We start from the raw sequence: 21,926 nt of genomic DNA on the forward strand, positions 1-21,926 counted from the left end.
TCAACTTCCGCATCACATATCGGCCGGGGACGGAAAACCGAAAGGCGGACGCCCTGTCCCGTCAATCTGCAGTTAAGGAACCATTGCCTGCGACCGAGCGTTCCATCATTTCCCCGAGGATGGTATTGGGGGTTATCCAACCGGATACTTTCCTGAGGGGAATAAAGAGAGGGATCAGGTCATTCGCATGGCGGAGGTGGCTCCTCAGTCACAGAGAATGGCAGCTGAAGGACGAGATACCCCTGAAGGGCAGGTGCCTATTAATACCCACGCCTAGGCTAAGGAAACAAGCATTCATCTGGTGCCATGACTCTCCATGCGCAGGTCATTTGGGCTTTGAAAAAACGGTGGCTAGCATGGGACGGCATTTCTGGTGGCCAACCATGAGAGTGGATGTCAGGAGGTGGGGACAGGAGTGTCCTACGTGTGCTACCATGAAGGCCGACCATGGCCGAACCCAAGGGCTCTTACATCCACTTCCAACCCCGGATAGACCATGGGATAGCATATCACTGGACTTCGTGGTGGGCCTACCGGTAGACCAGGGGATGACGGCAATACTGGTGGTGGTGGATTACTTGACGAAAATGGGGCACTTCATCCCCTGCAAGAGAGTCCCTACGGCCGGGGAATTGGCGTCACTACTCCTAAAGAATGTGGTACGACTGCATGGATTACCTGGGGTGATCGTGTCGGACCGGGGGTCGCAGTTTACTGCGCAATTCTGGAAGACTTGGTGCACTGCGCTGCATGTTAAGACCGCCCTGTCCACCAGCTACCACCCTCAAACGGACGGCCAAACCGAGCGCCTGAACCAAACGCTCAAACAGTATCTGCGATGTTTTGTGGACCAGGGCAGGGAAGAATGGGTCGACTTGCTATGGGTTGCAGAGATAGCCTATAACAACGCCACTCACAGCTCCACACAGTCATCTCCGTTCTATAGCAACTATGGCCAACATCCCAGGTTCTTGCCATTTCTACATCCGTTCAGAGAGGACAGGATTCCCGCCACAGCGGACAGGGTGGCACACATAAAAGACACATTGATGCGCTCAAGGGCTGTCCTAATAGAGGCCAAGAGAAGATACAAGGCTGCGGCAGATAGGAAGAGAAGGCCCGGGCCACTGTACCGTACTGGAGACTACGTCTGGATATCCACAAGAAACATGAGGTTTCGAAAGAACAGTGTGTTCCATCCCAAGTACGTGGGCCCCTATCGAATTACCAAGTGTATGGGTCCCGTGAACGTGAAGGTGTGCTTGCCCCAGTCATTGCGGATACACCCTGTCTTTCATGTATCATTGCTCAAACCAGCACCCTCCAAGCCGTCTGGGACACCTCGGCCGGTATGCGTGGAGTCGGAGGTGGAGTATGAAGTGTCGGGCATACGGGCGTCCAAATGGCGCAGGGGGAAGCTGTGGTACCTGGTTGCGTGGAAAGGCTATGGCCCGGAGGAGCATTCATGGGAACCGGCTGAAGGGGTTCATGCTCCGCGCTTGGTCTCCTTGTTCCATCGGCGTTTTCCTGCCAGCGCTGGACCCGTGGGGAGCCGCTGAGAGGGAGGATGTACTGTCAAGAATTCCTGTCATACAAGGGAAACACGCCCTTATGTAAACAGGAGAGCTGTTACATAACTCAAGGAAAACACGCCCTTATGTAAACAGGAGAGCTGTTACATAACTCAAGGGAAACACGCCCTTATGTAAACAGGAGAGCTGTTACATAACTCAAGGGAAACACGCCCTTATGTAAACAGGAGAGCTGTTACATAACTCAAGGAAACACGCCCTTATGTAAACAGGAGAGCTGTTACATAACTCAAGGAAAACACGCCCTATAAAGGGAGGAACCGGGAGGTACAACGCTGTCGGATATTGTGTTCACACCGACGTACCTGCTTCGTGAAGAGCAGTGTTCCGGAGTGGTGCTCCAGTAAGGCAAGAACGGAGGTAGGTCGAGTCGTTACTCCCTGGGCCGTGTCTTGCCCCATCGTCACCTGTGAAGGACCCGGAAGCTCTACCGGTCAACCATTGAGCTTCGCTTTTTGACTCGGCTGAGTCCAAGCGCAGTGGCGCTTTTGCTGGTTGGAGTCGTAACTCCCAGCCCGACCAGAGACACAGGGACTGCCAGCTGTAACGCACACCAGGAGGTGTTTGCCGCGTTACAGACTCGGAAGTCCACAGGATCGATCGAGCGGCTGCTCTCGGTTCAGTCTTCTTGCTTGTGATTGGGGTATCGGTGACGCATCACCAGGAGGTGACTCCGCGTCCCGGTGCAGTCTGAGGAAGAGGTTGAGCGGCTGCTCCCTTCAGGTAGAGACCCCGGCTGGGTGTTTCCCTGACTCCTCGATTCTCCCCAACACTCTTCGTGCCCCTCACAGCCTACCGATTGGGATTGTCGGCCATTTCATTTCTGCCCTCTGTTGGCATACGCCGGGACCGGCGTATATGCAGAGGACGGTTAGGACCATCCGTGCTGTGGGCTGGTAACGTACTTAGCCTGGAGGATTCCAGTGACTATAACTTGTTTATTCTTTGTATTATATTTGCCTTCATTAAAACAACTAACCCTTCACTAGTGGTTGCGTCCTCATTGTCGTGTCTGTTAATCGATCCTGAGACGTTCAGGGTGTTACAGCTTCACATTACTTCCGCCGAATGTCGATGGCGTGTCGAAAATGACTTGATCGCGTTCTCTCGCTCCCTGTCGCGTTGGATATGATGTGTTCGGGGTCTCTTTCTCCTTTTCGCGTTCGATTAGACGTGCCCGCGTCCTCACTCTCTCGCTCGCGGTAGAGAATGACGTGTTCGAGATCTCAATCTTCTCATACTCGCGCGGTGCATGATCGCAAGAAGAATGACGTGATCGCGCGACAAGTGACGTGATCGCGCGACAAGTGACAATAATGCGAGCGCGAACTGTTGCGAGACAGCGCAAAATGGCTACCAACAATCCAATATCTCGTGGGGAACGCGACCGGGTCGGGAAAACTTGTCAGCGAACGCGGGGATTCAGGTAAGGCGATCGCGCGCACGCGAGAATGTATTTTTTACAGCGCGAGCAAGAAACAAATTATCGCTAAGCTGCGGATTGCGGAAATTTTGACATTTTCGCGCTTTCTGCGGAACGCCAAAATGCCAAATTATCGCAATTTCCACGACCGGAACGGAATGTTGACCCAGGCCTAGTTTCTTTTGATATATATATATATATATACACATATATATATATATTCAAATAACAGCTTTGTCGACTCCAACCTCCACACGGGCGATGAAGAAAAGGCATGAACTCCTCTTTTAGGAATGGCGAGATATTTAATGCTCACATTAGAGTTGTCATTACGCGTTTCGACTGACACAGCAGCCTTGATCACATAAAGAAATGGGTTTGCCATCGTTTTTTAAATACCACCTCTCCGTGTCACATGATTCCCAATAGACATAAAAGACATACTATATAAACACAACACGTAATGGGCAAAGTAAGGCAAGACTTATCGTCATAACTATCACAAAGTATAATTACTAATAATATACAGTGCTAAAATACTGAGTTTATAAATAGAATATAAAAGCCACAATAAATATTAAGTAAGTTACATGGAGTCTAAAAAGAACCCTTTGTCCCCTTTTAAAATAAGACACCTTTCTATCAGCATAAATGCACAGTTATTGCATTGTATTACCGAGTTGCAAAGCATGTTAATTGAATACTCTTTGTTTTGCACTGCAAAATAAAACAGCTTCTAAAGTCACATAAATATAAGAGCTACAATTAATAAAATCTTAAAGTAAGATCATAACTATTGTGTTTAAGATCTTGGGTAAACGAACCATTTGTATAAAAAATTCCAAATATTCATATACATAAATTTATCAGCATAAATGCAATGATATCATATGGTAGACTCTTCTCCACATAGGTGGTTCTAAATCCCCAGTGCCTAACAGCTCTTTTCTTTATTAGTTAAATGCAATGTCGTATTTATAAAAATGCAGATAAGTAGATCAGACCAGTAAGATGTAAATGAATTTTGAAATGTGGAACTCTAAACAAATAAAACCACTCTAATTCAATCTAGCATTATATTCATTTTAAACTTTCCAGAGCCCCGCGTATCATGCAAATAACGTAACAAAAAATGCCTTGTGTCCTATTTAAAGTGCAAATAGTGTCATAACTAAATACCAATATTATATAAGATAATATAATAAAAATCGTATATATCCAAAAACACATCTAAAAAGAACACTTCTAAATTGATTTCTTTTTTATGAGATTTAAAAAAAAAAGGAGTTTTTATATAAAACAATCTATGTGATCACTAGATGGTATTGTAGACATGATACAGTGAGACTGAAACCTTCTTGTTAAAAAGCTATCTATTCGAATTGATATATGTCTTTGTAGTTTTGGTTTCATCATGTGTTGTTACTAATGTGGATGCGAACTGTGTCTTTAATGATTTTATAAATAATATATAAATAATAGTGAAGGTCCTCTGTGGTATTAAGTCCATTAGGGCCCTTGCTATCAAATTCCATAATCATGTGTGTTTCCAGTTTCCTAAGCATGAGTTCTCTATTGCCCCAACGTGGAAGTGCCGGAATAGCAGCCACCACATAATATTTAAGACAACTAAGATTATTGTTGTGTACTGCCTTAAAGTGACGTGCTACGGGGTAATTAGTGTTGTTGTTAACGATTGCACGGAGGTGCTGCAAAATACGAGTATGAACCGGGAGTTTGGTGCTTCCTATGTAATTGAGATCACAAGTACACGTGAGAACGTACACAACGAATTCGGTTCGGCAAGTGAAATGGCCTCTTATCTCTCTTAGCTGAGGACTAAATGGAACTGTATAATGGGTAGTATGTTTGCCAAATTTACAAGCTCTACATGTAGAACACTTGTAAAAACCTAATTTGGGTTTCAACCATGTCGTGTTTGTAATCATTTCTGGGCTGCTTCTAACTAGTTCCGTCCTCATCGACTTTGCACTTCTGAAGGTGAGGGTGGGTACTGTTGGTAACATAGGTGCCAGCACCATATCTGCTAGCAAAATGGGCCAATTTTTGTTTATTATTGCCTTGACTTGCCTCTGTTGTTGACTGTATCTGGTAATTAACCTCGGTGCACTGGGCCCTTCATTCATTATCTGACTAGTCCCCTGGATGGTATCACATTTATTTAGGAGAGAATCCCTGGATCTAAGTGTGGCTTTCTGAGTGGCTTCCTTGAGTAACTTATCGCTGTACCCTCTTTGTATGAACCTTTCCAAAGAAGCTAATGTGCATTTATTGAATTTTTCTTCAGTGCTGCAAATCCTCTTTAGCCTCAAAAGTTCACCATATGGGATACTTGTAATCAAATGTTTTGGATGTGAGCTCGTGGAGTTACCTGATGTAGGCTTCCTATGTAGGGTTGTATGTAATTCATTCTTAGCTACATATACAGTGGTATCCAAAAAATCAACACTAACATTGCTTACATATGATGTAAATTTTAAATTCATTTCATTAGTGCTAATGTCTGATATGAACATTTCTGCACTTTTGATGTCACCTTTCCATACTATAAAGACATTGTCTATATAGCGGAACCAATTTATTATATGAGCATCAACAATATGTTTGTACAACCCCTTGAGAGCCTGCTCCTCCCACCAACCCACGTGTAAACACGCATAGTTGGGGGAGAAGTAGGCTCCCATCACAACTCCTCTGGACTGTCTGTATATTTGGTTGTTAAACATAAAAAAGTTATTAAAAAGACACCATTTGATTAGTTCCATCAACATGATATTGTGATTGTAACAATTCAGAGGTCTGGTATCTAAATAATGCTTAACAGCTGCCAGTCCTATTTGATGCTCAATGCTCGTGTAAAGTGATTCTATATCAAGGGTGATAAGTAAATATTCATCTTTCCAAACCACTTGCTTCAATTTGTTTAGAAAATCACCCGTATCATAGACATATGTAGGAAGAGACTGCACATGGCTCTGTAGGAAGTAATCAGCATAGCGACTAATATTCTCACACATTCCACCTATAGCCGAAATGATGGGTCTCCCGGGTACTGGTTCAGTTCTCTTATGTATCTTAGGAATCAGATACAAAACAGGGATCACAGGGAACTCCTTATATAGGAACAAATACACCTGACTGGAAATTAAACCCTTGCGTTTTTAACTCATCAGCATTTTTTTAAGTACATCTTTTGCTTTAAATGAAGTCCTGTGCACACATGTTAGGGTAACGCTTTGGGTATGCCCAATGTGGATCAAACAGATATCAAGATCTCATGTTTTTTGAAATTATAAAGGTCGGCATCAGGTGTATCGTAAGCAAATTTTCTTTATATATGTAAATTCGGACCAATACACAATGAAAACAAATCAGCCGACACGTGTTTCGTCACAACGTGTAGCGTAATGACTCTTCAGGGCTGTTCTCCAGTGTGAGGTCCCTCACACTGGAGAACACGCCGATCCCGCACATGAGATCCTACTCACTCTGACCTTATTATAACCCTACGCACCCGTTCGGTTTGTTTGGCTTACCGCCCCTTCATTCTACGAAGGAAGGTTCCCACCTCCCTTCCGCCGTGCTCTGACGTTACCTGTGCTGCTACTCGGCTCCACTCTTTTGCCACACATGACAAACAGTCCTGAAGAGTCATTACGCTACACGTTGTGACGAAACACATGTCGGCCGATTTGTTTTCGTTGTGTATTGTAGTATTTCCATCGGTTTGAACTATATCATTGGTTAAAGATGTTGAACTCTTTAACTTCATAAGAGTACTATTTTCGATTTCAGTAGTGGCCAATATTTGCGAATGGTTTGTTTAATCTTATGACTTCGCGTAGAGTATTTTGATACAAAAACCAGTCTCTCCTTTTTCTTCTGTGTATAACTTTTAGGTTGCAACAGTTTGTTCTGTTTTTGTGTTCAGCTCTGGCTTCTGCCTGATTCAGTACTGCTGTTGGATATGCTCGTTGTTTGAATTTCATCAATGTCTTTTCTTTATTCTACTGATATATCTGTTCACTAGATGATATACGTTTAACCCTTAATAGTTGGGATTATGGAAGGTGTTTTCAAAACATTTATGAGTGTTACAGATGACAAGGTACCATTAAAGTTAAATTAGTATAGTTTGTGTATTACTAACGAGTGATACTATTTCTAACATATATTATGTGAGTGGCTGTGTGACTGTTTGTATCCGTGTGTGAGTGGGTGTGCGAGTGGCTGTATGAATATGTGAGTGGGTGTCTGAGTGCCTGTATTGGTCAATAAGTGGGTGGGTGAGTAGCTGTACGACTTTTTTTTTAAATGCTGTTTATTGATTTTCATGAGTTTGAACATTTAACCTAGGCATTGTGTGGCGTGAATATTTTCATACCTACATTTACAGATAGTGCATAGTTAAATAGATTTACAGGTAACATTGTGTAGACAAATATATCAGTATAATATCATTATTAACACCACTGGGTCTTAAGGTTGCGTATATAATACAGTCACAATTTCAATAAACTTTTATTAATAGTTGTCCTTTGATATATCCTATGCATACGGTGTCTGCTGTTTGTAGGGGCATCTCTATTCGCACCCTGGTACGTTTGTTTAACTACGTCATGGGTGTGGGGCAGGTCTGTTGTCAGTATAGTGTGGCATTTGTTGGTGCAGGATTTTCCTAATGTTACAGGAGTGGTGTCCGGGGAGGCTAGATGTGGGTTATTGACTTTCATGGGTGTTGTCGTGGTTGAGGCATGTTGTTAGGGACGGGGTGGGGAAGGGGGGATCAGAGATTGGGAGGACGGGCGGGTCAGCTCCCCCTTACACTGTAATTTTCTATTACTGATTTAATTTTTTTTAAATGTTGTTCTTGCATTTGGGTTGTCCCGGCTCTGTTGTGAGGTGCTGTTAGCCACATTTAATTTTATTTCTACATAAGCTAAATATTTATGTCAGTCCATGTGGGTTGTCGAGGTGGGTGTGGGTGCCGCATTGACTTGGTAGACCTCATGTTCTGCCACTAGTGCCCTATGGAGGTCAGCGAGCCACATGGTAATGGAGTGCCCTTGACGACATCCAGGTCATAACTAGTCTGCGCTTGGCCAGGCAGAGTGCCAGGTCCAAGAATTTGTTGAGTTTCTTACACCGTACATGTTGTTTTGTTATTCTCAGTTTAAAGTGCATTCCCTGAGCCATGAGCTCCATTTCCGTTGCCTCAGATAATACCGTGGACATTTCACTCAAGTATTCCGCTATGTGGTGACATGTCCAGACCATATGGGGGTATGTGGCCTCTCGGCTCTGGCACCAGGGACATATGTCAGTGGACGTCGCATACATGCTCGCCAACCTGTATGAAGTTAGGTATGAATGATGGAGATCACTGAATTGTGTGTATTTTATACTGGCGTTTGCGGATATCACATTAGGTATCCATATGCATTGCAGCCATTGTTTGTCTGTGATCATGACTGCCAGCGCCGAGTCCCAAAACTCACGCAGTGGTGCCAGCAGGAGCAATGCGCCCAGTCTCAGAAAATTATATAGTATGGTTATCGCCCTCCTGCCCATGCCATGTGTCAATAATACCTTTAACGTGTTGGATATTGTGGGGTTGGCTCCCAAGTTCCCCCCCGTCCTCGTCATTTGTCACAAGAGTGTTGCATACAGTAAGAAGGTCCCTAGGGGGCGCCCCATAATCATCCATCAATATTTCGAAGTCACTCAGACTGGAGTCTGTGTATAGATCGCCCCAAGTTTTTAGGCAGGCGGCAGCCCAATCTGCCATTTCCAGTCTCTGAAGACAGGTATACGAGCTGGGAAGTATCTTGAGAGGGAGATCCGGGGCTTATGGTAGGGGTTTATGTCTATCTAGTACATATTTTGACCAGCTTTTGTGGGCCATTGTCATCAGAATATTCCATTGTGTTTTCAGTGTCGACGTTTTGGAGCCAAACAACCACCCCAGCATTTCAGGTTTCCGAAGGCCCAGCACCCATGGATCCAGTTTGGCAACATTACGGCCTGCCAGCCACCGCATAGGCCTCTGGAGCTGCACTGCAGCATAATAGTGTTCATAGTTAGGAGTCCCCAGGCCTCCCTCTGTGATAGGAAGGTGGATCTTCGAGAGGGCAGTTCTGACCCTGGAGGTACTCCAGATTAAGGAAGTGAGGAGTATCCTCAGATCTATGAATATTTTGCTGGGGAGCTGAAATGGGAGTACTGCAAAGAAGCACAGGAGTCTGGGGAGTAGAATCATTTTAGATATGGCAATGTAACCTATGGGGGATAAGGATATCTCCGTCCAGAATGGAAGTGTAGCGCGGGCCTTGGCGATCACCTTGCCCAGATTTCCTTCTATCAGATCCTCCTGCAAGTGGTACACCCACGCGCCCAGGTACTTGAAAGATTCGCAGGACCAGGAAAGTGGGGCGTTGGGGAAGCCCATCCTTTGTACTGCAGTCAGGGGTTCCATTGCAATGATTTACTCCAATTCACCTTTAAGCCTGATATGCACCCATGGTTATCGAGCAGACCCATCAAGCCTTGTGAAGATGTCTGTTGGCCTTGAAACCAAACCAGTGCATTGTCTGAGTATAGTAAGACAATGTGCCATCGATTGTGTGCCCTGATGCCCCAGTCCATGACTCAACTGCGGACTGCACACACCAAGGGCTCCATAGCAATGGCGAAGATAATTGGTGGTAGGGGGCAACCCTATCTGGTGCCCCACTCTATTTCGAAGGGTTCTGAAATGACCTGGCCCGTCCTCACCTGCGCACGCAATGCCTTGTATAATATCTTCACCCAGTGCAGCATTTGGGAACCCATGCCATATCCTGCCAACACCACATGCATATACTCACACCCCAGGGTGTCAAACGCTTTTTTGATGCCCAGGGTAGCTATGCACATTGGGTCCATCTCCGCCCGTGCCAATTCCAGCAGTTGAAAGAGTCAACAGAGATTTAGGCCTGTGTTTCGTCCTGGGAAGAAGCCATTCTGGTTAGAGTGCACCAGAAACTGCACCACTTCGAGAAGTCTGTTAGCCAACACTTTACCCAATATTTTATAATCCAAGTTCAGGAGGGATAGTGGACGATACAAGCTCATTTGCAGTGGGTCCTTGCCAGGTTTGAGCAATACACTATCACTGCCTCACATAGGGATGGTGGCAACATGCCGCGATCAAATGGCTCTTGATAAATACGGTGTAGGGTCAATTGCGTACTAAATGCCACGTAAAGCTCTATGGGCCATCGGTCTGCCCCCGGGGTTTTACCTCTCGGCAACTGCTGGATAGCCTCTGAGATTTCGTTTTCCGATATGGGGATCTCAAAGTTCACTTCATAGTGTGTCTGTGAGATTTTTTGCGAGGGCAATATGTCCTATGTATTGTTGTAGTTCCTGCTGGTCGTAGCAGGCAGGAGCTTTATATAATTTAGCATAATATTTATGGAAGGAACTATTAATTCTGTCTTGCATGTTTACCAGCTAACCGTCACAAATGGCTGTAATGGGGGTTTGGGACGTTGCATTTTCCAGCAGCCACGCAAGCGTCTTACCCGCTTTGTCCCCCTCAGTGTGCTGTATGACGAGGTGACGTTTATAGTCCAGGGCGCATAGTCGGTCCAATGTAGTTTTATGGAATAGCTTGGCTTTAGTTAGATAGGGCATAATATGTGGATCTATGGGGGAGAGATGCTCGTATCGTTGGATTTCAGTTTCTAAGTCGTGCAGCTCTTTAGTTAGGGACATGCGCGATCCGTACACTGCTTTTATTGCATGCCCTAGCAAGACCACTTTCAATGCGTCCCATTCCATTCCGGCATGGGATGCCGTGCCTTCATTGATTTGAAAGTATGTTATGGAGGATTGTGAGGTGGAAGCGCACAAGGGTGCATCTTTGAGTGCCTCTATAGGGAGAGGCCATGTCGAGATGCTGACTCTGGATATGCCTCATTTTAACTGCACTTGTAGGGGGCTATGATCCGATATTGTGTGGGCGAGATATTCCTCTTGGGTAACCTTGGGTAGGGCCTCTGCTGAGCAATATATTGCATCTATTCATGTGTGTAGTTCATGTAGGCCTGAGTAGTGAGAGTACACTCTCCCTGTGGGATATTTGCCTCACCAAGCATCTAGCAGATGCATATTGGTGGCCCATGACTGCATTTCCTGTGACAGGATAATGGATTGTGCCCCTGGGATGGCGGGCGCGACCGATCCACGTCGAGGTCTGGAGTGCAATTGAAGTCCCCTCCACAGTATGTGGGAACCAATGGGTTGCGGAGTAACAACGGCGACAGTGTCCGGAGGTTGTCCGAGTTCGGTGCATATAGTGATATTAGCGCTATTAGGGAGCCGTTTAGGAGTCCTTTCAATATCGCGTAACAGACATTCGGGTCTATGCGTGTGTGGAGCATCTGCAGTGGGGTCCCAGGTGCTACCCATATCATGGGACCCCTTGCGCATCCTGAGTAGGTGGTCCCTATTGCTGTGCCCCTCCATCGTTAACACAGTGACATGAGAGTTTCTGAGGTCAGGTGTGTCTCCTGAAGGAGCACTATGGAGATCTTGCGTCTGCGCACGTATTGTTATACCCTGTGTCTTTTGGCATGCCCTGCCAGTCCACGGACATTCCATGTCATTAAAATCAATTGATTACCTTGCATCCCTTTTTGCTCATCCTATTTGGTGTGGCCTTTGTTCTGGTCTTTAAGGACCAGTTGTGCATGTGAATCCTGCCGACATACTCAGGAGCCTCTTGTGACGCTTTATCTGGTGTGTGTTTCATGTACAGCATATGCGACCTAGAAATATTTTGACATTTTTGATACCCAACTCCTGAACCCAGTCCAATTTGCGAATGGGCAAAAGGCCATACGCACTTAATTGAAAACAGATTTAATAACAGATAGTTAAGAGATATCTGTAATAGGAGGAACTGTAGAGAAAAGAGTGAAGAGAGAATAGGCATGGAAAACATCTTCTAGGTGGTTCTGTAACAGTCACTTATCATGTGCGGGCATGGAGACATATCAAGTTCGAGAGGCCACCTTTAGTAGTGATTGCTTGCTTAGGCCGAGATTTTCTTGTGTTGTATTTCTTGGGTTATGATGCCTGTTCTGTTTGCGGTGGCCACTGACACTGCAACTGGTTGTGCTATTGAGACATGCAGCATTGGGTCACATTAGGTCATCTGCTGTCTGCAGAGTTACATCAGGGTCTCCACCCAGAACTGCTGTCTGTTGTGATTCTGTTAACTGATAGGCATGCTCCATTGTGACATCCATTTCTGACCCAATTGCAAAGGGGATCTGGTATTTGTGTGTATTTTAGCATTTTAGACATCCAGCGCTCTCTCTCTTGGTGCCTGGGCCTATGTGGGGAGCCACAGTTGTCCACAGCCATGCGTCCCCTGTTGCCTGCGGGACTGCCATTTCTGGTGAAGTCCCTTCTCCGACCATGAGTTATGCTGCAGTCCATTTTGTTCCATCCAGCTACAAGCCTCCTCCAGGGAAGAGCAAAATGTGGTCCTCTCGTTGTATTGGATCTTCAATGTGGCCGGGAACTGCAGAGAATACTTTACTTTGTGATCCCTCAGATATTTTTTGACTTTCAAGAAGGAGGCCCTGCAGCGCTGCACCGCTAGTGTGTAGTCAGGGTATATGTGTACTTTGGCATTCTCCATATGCCAAGACCTACGAGCCCTTGTTACTCGCAGAATATGGTCTCTGTCTCTGTAATTGAACAGACATGCTACTATTGGCCTGGGGGCGGGGGGTGCCCAAGCGGGGAGACCCTCCCGGCACTCTATGGGCCCTTTCCACGGAGAATAACTTGGAGTGTTAGCCCTTCAGTATTTCTGCGGAGAACCAGGCCTCGAGATATAGCTCCATACTCTGGCCTTCAATGCTTTCCGGTAGGTCCACTATTCACACATTGTTCCTTCGAGACCGCCCTTCCTGGTACTCCGCTCGGTTTAAGTACTCCACCTCCTTTTGCCGTGACTTTATTTGCTCAGATGCCATCGCCATCGTAGGTCTCATGGCCGCCAGTGTCGATTCTGATTCCTCGACCCAATCCTTCAGTTTTTTGTGATCTTCATGCAGGAACCCCATTTCCGAGCATAGTGAATCTATTTTGGGGCCCAGTGTTGTTTTTATATCTATCACTGCAGCCGAAAGCTCATCGAACCGATGCGAGTGGTCTGCTTCATCCATCGATGTCGATTTCAGGTTTGGATGGTGTCAATAGTGCGAACCCCCAATTCCAGCACATGCACAGCCAGAGCCTGCAGCTTGTCCGCCCTAGTTTTACTCATCATGAGAGGAGATGAAGCTATGCGGTCTTCCAGTTAGCCAGCCGCAGGGGCTCCGGTGCTCCAGGGTGGCCTGCGCTGCACTTTGTTTGGGCACACATGTGACCTGCAAGCTAGTGTGCGCGTGTTCCAGCGTGGGTTTCCTGTTTTGAGCAGTTATGGGGGGGCTGTGTCCAGAACCAGGTCCTAAACGACAGTGGGGGCCCAAATCACCCCACACTCCCAGGTCACCGGGTCCTTCCTCTGCCATTTGCTTGTTTGGTCCCAGGAGAGGGGGCCACTGCGCCCCACCAGCTCTGCCAATATCAATTCTTGGTGCCTGTGCAAGGCTGCGGTTGGACGTCCGCCAGGGTCAACCCACCCAATCTGTGGAGGACTGCAGATCATGACTGCCCCCGCCAGCTGACACCACCGCACACAGGCCTAGTCCCCTCGCAGTACGTTGTTGCTTGCTGCAGGGCTCACATTCACAGCATCCGCACGCAGCCTGTAGCGTCCCCCTGCCCCCACTCCTCAACAGTTGTCTCCCCAGACAGTAGCAGTCGCGTTATTGGGAAGTCCGCCCGGGAGCAGGGTGATCATGATGGGGCACTCAGCCAACTGCACACATAAGTAGAGCCCCGGCCAGCTCCACCTCGTCTCACTCTGCATCTCTCGGAGCCACGTCCCACTGGTCCGGTCACCCGTCTCTGCAGCAATAAGGATGGCGGTCCACACACCCAGCAGGGCCCCACCACAGCTGCTCACTTGGTCATGGGGCGGGCATGTAGGCCACACATGCCTGCCCCAGCATCACTGGGTCGTGCCCTCGATCACGGAGCCTCTGCGGGAGTAGCATTTGCACAGCGGTCCATTGCATACCCCTGGTCCCGCTCCTCACCGGTTGCCTCTTTGGGCAATAACAATCACGTTGTTGGGCGGTCCGCCCAGGACCAGGGTGTTCACATTGCAGCGCTCAGCCCAGTGCACAGATAAGCAGCGCCCTGGTTCTTTCTTTCTCATCACACTCCACGTCTTGTGGAGCCAAGTCCCACAGGTCCGGTACCTGCCTCTGCAGCAGTAGAAACGGCAGTTCACATGCCCTGCAGGGCTCCACCATAGCTGCTTAATCGATTGTGAAGCTCAGTAGGGTTGTGCAACGTAGGCTGCACAGGCCCGCCACAGTATTGCCGCATTGTGCCCTCGATCTGGCAGCCTCTGCGGGAGCAGCCGCAGCACAGCACTGGCACCAACGCAGCCCAGAGTCACAGCATGACACCTGCAGCAACATTTGCAGACCAGTTGGGATAGTCAGTGGATATGAAGCGGAGCGAGCTACAGAGTGTCCGCTTCGACTGCCATTTTGGTCATGCCCCATAATAGCTGTATGACTTAATAAGTGGCTGTGTGAGTAATCATATGAGTGAATACGTGGGTGTGAGTACCTGTATGGGTGACTGAGTGGCTGTATTGGTGAGTGAGTGGGTGTGTGAGTGGGTATATGGGTGGATTAATGGGTGTGTGAGTAGCTGTATGGGTGAATAAGTGGGTGTGTCAGTGGCTATATGAGTGAGTGAGTGTCTATATGAGTGGTTGTATTGGTGAATGAGTGGGTGTGCCAGTAGCTGTATAGGTGGGTGAGTGGTGTGTGAGTGACTGAATGGGTCTGTGAGTGGGTGTGTGAGTGGCTTTATCAGTGACTCTGTGGCAGTGTGAGTGGCTCTATCGGTGAGTGACTGAGTGTGTAAGTGGGTGTAGGGGTGAGTGAGTAGCTGTTTGTGTGGCTGTGTGGGTAAGTGAGTGGGTAGCTGGATTGCACAGTTAGTGTCTGTATTAGTGGCTACATAGGTGAGTGAATAGGCATGTGAGCACTTGTATGGATATGTGAACGGGTAAGTCAGCGGTTGTGTGGGTGTGTGAGTCGCTCTGTTGAGAGGCTGTGTGGGTGACTGACTGGGTGTGTGAGTGGCTGAATGGGTAAATAAGTGGGAGTGGGAGTAGCTGTATAAGTGAGTGAGTGGCTGTGTTTGTGGGTATATGGGTGAGTGAGTGGCTATGTGAGTCAGTTTGTGGGTAAGTGGGTGGCTCTGTAAGTGAGTGAGTGAGTGAGTGAGTGAGTGAGTGAGTGAGTGAGTGAGTGAGTGAGTGGCTCTGGATGAGTAAGTGCGTGTTGGAGTGGTTATATGGGTAGGTCAGTGGGTATACGAGAGGTTCTATAGGAGTATGAGTTGGTGTGTGAGTAGTTCTGTGGATGATGTGATCAGTGATGTCATTTGAGATGTCATCAGTGATATCATCAGTGATGTCTCTGACCATGTCATGAGTGATGTAATATGTGAGGTCATAAGCAGTGCATTGCCAGGGCGTACATTATTGTTAGCTCAGGTAACTATAACTGCTGAAATTCACTGGTTTTGTACTAGTGAAATCTGATCAGTATGTATGCCCAGACGTTGGTCCCGTGCTCACTAAGCCACTGGAGTCAAGCTATCCTGGCTGATGACGGCTGATAGCCAGAAACCGGTCCTAGGATGCTTGATTCCGGTCCAGGGAAGACATGGCTTGGCAGTTCGGGCTGGACTGTTCCCATGAGGCACAGGGTCAAGACTGATTTGCATATGGCCATGTCTGAACTGGGGTGGTGTGGTGAGCAAAATAACGATGGATTAAACCCAGATCTGTGACTGGGGTGAATGTTTTGCCATTGTGCAACATTCCGTCCATCATCTTGTGTGTTTTGCTAGTGAAATCTGAGCCTAACTATAACATCCCTGTAACCTTTGTTTTTTTCAGTGAATTTCTAAATTTAAAAAAATTCTATTTCCTAACTATAACATCTGTATAAACTTTTTTTCCAGTGTTTTCTAAGGTTTTTTAACTTTATTTACCAAGTGTAACCTGTAACTTTTGAGAGTGAGTGTGTCAATGAGTACATGACTGTCTCAGTGGAGGTATGAGTAAGTGTGTGAGTGTGTCTCAATGGGTGTGTGAGTGGGTATGGGTGTGTGAATGTCTGAGTGGGCCTGGGAGTGGCTGCATAAGTTTCTCACTGAGTGATTGAGTGGGTGTGCGAGTGTCTGAGTGGGTCTGTGAGTGGATGTGTGAGTATCTGAGTGTGTGTCTGAGTGGGTGCATGAGTCTTTGAGTGGGTCTGTGAGTGGGTGTGTGATTATCAGAGTTGGTCTGTGAGTGGGTGCATGAGTGTCTGAGTAGGTTTGTGAGTGGGTCTGTGAGTGTCTGAGCGCTCTCTGTTTTGCCCTCTTCTGCTCTGTATTACCTTCCTGCTTATTTTTCTACCCTCTGTTTTGCCTTTTCTACTTATTTTTCAGCTGTTTTGTCTTTTCGGTGCATTTTCCTGCCACCTGTGTTGCCTTTGCTGCTTGTTTTTCTGCCCACTGTTTTGTCTTTCCTGCTCTTTTTTCTACCCTCGTTTCTCACTTCAACCACCTCCCCGGGGCTTTACTGATATTAAGGAGGGGGGCCACAGGGAACCCATCCATTTAGTTCCAATATCCAGGGACAGCTACCTCCCCAGGACTTTAATTTTACCAAAGGAGGGGGAAAGCATGGACCCCCTCCTGGACTTCTAATAAGCCCCAGGGACCACCACCTACCTGGGAAAATAACATAATTTGGTGGGAGCCACACTGACCCCCAGGGACTACCACCTTCCGGGGCTAAAAACAATCTTTAAAGTGGGAGGGGAGCCACACGGTCCACTTCCCTGGGCCAATTTCAGGCACAGGGACCCCATCCCAAGCCATAAACAAATGGTGGCGGGGCCACACGGCTCCCCTCCCAGGCCTATTTCAGCCCTGGGAACCCATCCCCCAGTGCCCGGCCTTGAATTGCTGGTTGCCCTGAAGCCCACCCAGGGCACACAGTCACCACCATTGGGGACCACGGGGCACCTCAAGGGCCCGCGGTCCCTGCCTCTTGCTATGAGAGCAATCGTTTCATCTGTTGTTCTGTCCGCTTGAGAGCAGGCGGGGAAACAGATGAAAACTCTAATCTCAGCAAGTGGGAGCGGTGTCCCAGCTCTTACTTGCTGGAAGCAGAGTTTGTGTTTGCTCTGACTAGGTCGGAACTGTCAAAGCTCCTGCCAAGTCAGAGCAAACAGCTTTGTCCTGGGAGTGGGCACCCCAGGACATAGCAGGAGCCGGCCTTGGTGGTTAGCGGTCCCCAGGGCCATGTATGGTTACAGGATGGGGGTCACACAGCCCCCCTCCTTTCTTGTTCATGAGCGACCTAGGGAGAAGGTAGTCCCCGAGGCCAGGAACAGCCTGAGAGGGGGGGTCGCACGACCCCTCTCCCATTCTTGAAAACAGTTTTGCCCCTGGGGATGTGTTGGTCTCCAGGGCCCAGGGGGTCTGCAGGGCCCCCCATTAGGTCTTATTTAGCCCCAGGGCAGTGGTGGCCCCCAGGGCTCTGGTGGCTCCGTGCAGCCACCCATTATGTCTTATTCCACCTTAGGGAGATGGTGTCCTCATGGCCCCCATCAATATTTTTTATCCCTGGGGAGTTGTTATTCCCTGGGGCTCAATAATTCTCAGGAGGGGGCCCCATGAACCCCCTCCATTATTTAAAATAAAGCCCCGGGGAGGTGGTGGTCCCCAGGGCTCAATGAACCTTAGGAGAGAGACCCCTAGCACCCCCTTCTTTTTAAAAAAAATGCCCCAGGGACCTGGCCCATCCGGGGCTCTATTCAAAACAGGCGCAGGAGGCCTATCCTACCCCCTTTTCTATTGTAAACTTTTTTGTGGGACTTGGCTGAAGCACAGATTTGAACACAGGTACTGCTGGATCCACTGAGGATCCACGTCTCTATATATCTAAATTTGGAATTCTTCTAAAATCTCAATAAGGTCACTTTCTGAACCAAAAGTTACTTTTCTGCCAAATTAGGTGTAAATCCATTCAGCTGTTCACACCTAAAATCCCTGAGGGAATTTGCATGGGGAAAACGTGTTTTGGGACACCCCTTTTTCTCAGCCCCCGCTTGACAGATCACCCCGAAAGTTTCAAGACAGCAGCTGAAGTGAGCATCGTAATTATTTTGAAAGGTTTGCGTACTTTCATCAAATGGTGGCAAAGTTAATGGCAAAATAAAAAACACTCTTGCTATGGAATATATATATATATATTCACTAAAAAAACAAAGGTTACAGGGACTTTATAGTTAGGAAATTACATTAAAAAACTGTAGAAATTCAATGTGAAAATCAAAGTTTACAGGGATGTTTTAACCCCTTCGGTGCTCATGACGGAACGGTTCCGTCATGAGCCACGGTTGAGCTGTGCTCATGACGGAACCGTTCCGTCATGACCACGCCCGCGCAAGATTCCGTCAGCACAGCGGCGGAATTTGCGCAGCATGGAAGGGGATAATTAGGCTCAGATTTCACTCATACAAAACCAGTGAAATTCAACAGTTATAGTTACCTGAGTTAACTATAACTTATACCCCTGCAACACACTGCTTATGAACTCACAAAAAACATCACTCATGACATGGTCAGTGACACCACTGATGACATCTCAAATGACATCACGGATAACATCACTGAGGCGATCCACAGAACCACTCACACACCCATTTGAGATGTCATCAGTGATGTAATTGCCCATGTAATAAGTGATATAATATGTGAGGTCATAAGCAGTGCATTGTGGGGGCTTAAGTTACAGTTAGGTCAAGTAACTATAACTGCTGAATTTCACTGGTTGTGTACGAGTGAAATCTGAGGATGACTATAACATCCCTGTAACCTTTGATTTTTCTGTGAATTTTTTAGTTTTTTTAATTCTATTTCCTAACTGTAATGTCACTGTAGCATTTGATATTTTCAGTGAATTTGTACGTTGTTTTTAAATTCTATTTCTTAACTATAACATCCCTGTAACATTTGGCTTTTTCAGTGAATTTTTAAGGCTTTTTAGTTACTGTTACCTGTAATGTTTGAGCGTGAGTGTGTGAGTGAGTGCATGAGTGTCTCAGTAGGTGTGTTAGTGAGTGTCTGAATAGGTGTGTGAGTGGGTATTTGAGTTTCTGAGTGGTCCTGGGAGTGGCTGCATAAGCGTCTCACTGGCTGTGTGAGTGGGTGCATGAGTGTCTAAGTGTGTCTGTGAGTAGCTAAGTGGATGAATGAGTGGATGCATGAGTTTCTGAGTGAGTTGTCTGAGTGGGCCTGTGAGTGGGTGTTAGAGTGTCTACGTGGGTGTGTGAGTCTGTGAGTGGGTCAGTGAGTGAGTACATGAGTCTCTGAGCAGGTCTGAAAGGGCATATGTCACTTTCTGAGTGAGTGTGTGACTGGGTACATGAGTCTCTAAGTGGGTCTCTGAGTGGATGCATGGGTCTCTAAGTGAATCTGTGAGTGAGTGCATGAGTCTCTGAGTGTGTCTAAATGGGTGCATGAGTCTCTAGATGGGTGTGTGAATTGCGGCATCACTGTGTGAATGGGTCTCAGAGCAGGTGTCTGTGAGTAAGCATGTAAGTGGGTGCATGAGTCTGAGTGCATCTTTGAGAGGGTGTATGAGTCTCTGAGTGGGTTTGTGAGTGGGTGTGTGAGTGTCTGAGTGCATCTGTGACTGGGTGCATGAGTATCTAAGTGGGTCTGTAAGTGAGTGCATGAGTGCCTGAGTGGGTTTGTGAGTGGGTGTATGACTGTCTCAGTGGGTCTGTGAGTGGGTACATAAGTCTCTGAGTGGGTCTGTGAGTGGGTTCATTAGTCTCTGAGTCGGTCTGTGAGTAGGTGCATGAGTGTCTGAGTGGGTCTGTGAGTTGGTGCATGAGTCTCTCAGTGGGTCTGTGATTGTGTTAATGAGTCTCTGACTGGGACTGAAAGTGGGTGCATGAGTGTCTGAGTGGGTCTGTGACTGGGTGCATGAGTGCCTGGATGGGTGCGTGAGTATTTAAGTAGGTCTCTGAGTGGGTTTAATTTATGTAAAAAGAACATGACCATCTGACTCAAATCTTAATTTTTTTTAAAGAGTCCACAGTTTTTGGGAATTGTCTACTCATGTGCGTTACTATTCTGTCATTGTAGAAATCATTACTGCATATTATATAATACACCTGTATAATAGACCACCCATTTTAGTATTTCTCTGTGTCACTGCTTATCATTTGTTCCAATCTATTATAAATAGCTTTTTTTTAAAAAGTTAAATATTTGCAACATCGTTGCGATAATTGCAAATTTGCCGCAATGTTACATGGGCGGCCTGTGCTGGCGGTTGCAACAAATTTGCAAATATTGCACATGAAAAAAAAACGTTAGCAACATAATATACAAATGTGGAGATGCTTAAACGTGCCCCATGGGGTCAGGACACATCCAACCTAACCCCTTATACCAAGTTATGCCATTTAATTTCAGCCCCAGACACTGTTGCAATGAGGTAAAATGGAGGCCGCAACTCTTGGCTCAGGTTGCGGCTAGCCAATCATGACATTCCTGTTTTTGTCAATTGTCGTGAAATAGCTGTGACCACAGATATCCTTATTATATAACCTTATATTTCTTGACAACTACTGAGCGAATTTAGACCAAATAACAAAAAGCACAATCTGTGGACCAAAAGCTAGCTTTCTGACAAATTTGGGTGTAATTCCATCCAGCAGTTTGGACTGTAGTCGCATCAAAGCTAGTATAAGAATAAACATGAGAAACGCACTTTTTTAACCCCCGTTTTTCTTGGTCCCCACTTGATGGATGACCCCGAAACTTTCCATGAAAAACTAGAATCGCCAGCACACTTGTTTTGGAAAATCTCATGAAGATTTGCCAAACAGAGATATAGACAAGTCAAAAAATGCATTTCCAATAGAAATTAGGTCCTACCTATAACTACCTACTGTCTACCGCCAGTAGGCAGTTATAGTTAGGACCTAGTTTCCATAGGAAAAACATTTTTTAACTTGGCTACAGCTTTGGCATGGTTTGACCAATCTGCATGAAATTTTCCCCAAAAAGTCACAGTGGGTACTATTGTTATGGAACGTTTAGGGCTGATCCGTGCAGTGGGGACCGAGAACTTAGGGTGCGAAATATGGTTGCATTTGTTATGTTAATTCCCATAAGAACCTTTAGCCACACCTACAGCCGAAACCGCTAAACGGACTTACACCAAATTTGGCAGGGATGTGGTTGTCGGTTCAAGGAAGTGCCTTTGGCTTAATTGGTGTAAATTTGTTCAGTACTTGTTGAGAAATGTAAGTTAAAAATTATAGTGATATCTCTAGCCTCTGGTATTTCGCTGTGGTTTTGCGATGAATCGTGAATGCACGCGCCAACGGGAATGCTCTGAGTGGCTGGACTCTGACCCCATGTTTGAGAAATGGAAGTGTTAGTGGCACAAGTTATGTGTCCAAAATGTATTTTTTTAATCGCGAGCGATATTCGTGGCACTGCCGCAACCCCCAGCACGCGTACCATCGCGGCGACATCGAGACTATCAGCATCTTTCCAAATATTGGTGAAAATATTTAAAAAATATATCAATGAATCATTAATACGCATTATTATAGAGATATTGAGATATTGGTAAATGTTTTTATAGAGTTATTTATATAGTGAGTTATCTA

The sequence above is a fragment of the Triturus cristatus genome, chromosome 3_2, assembly GCF_964204655.1.
Source record: "Triturus cristatus chromosome 3_2, aTriCri1.1, whole genome shotgun sequence".
NCBI lineage: Eukaryota > Metazoa > Chordata > Amphibia > Caudata > Salamandridae > Triturus > Triturus cristatus.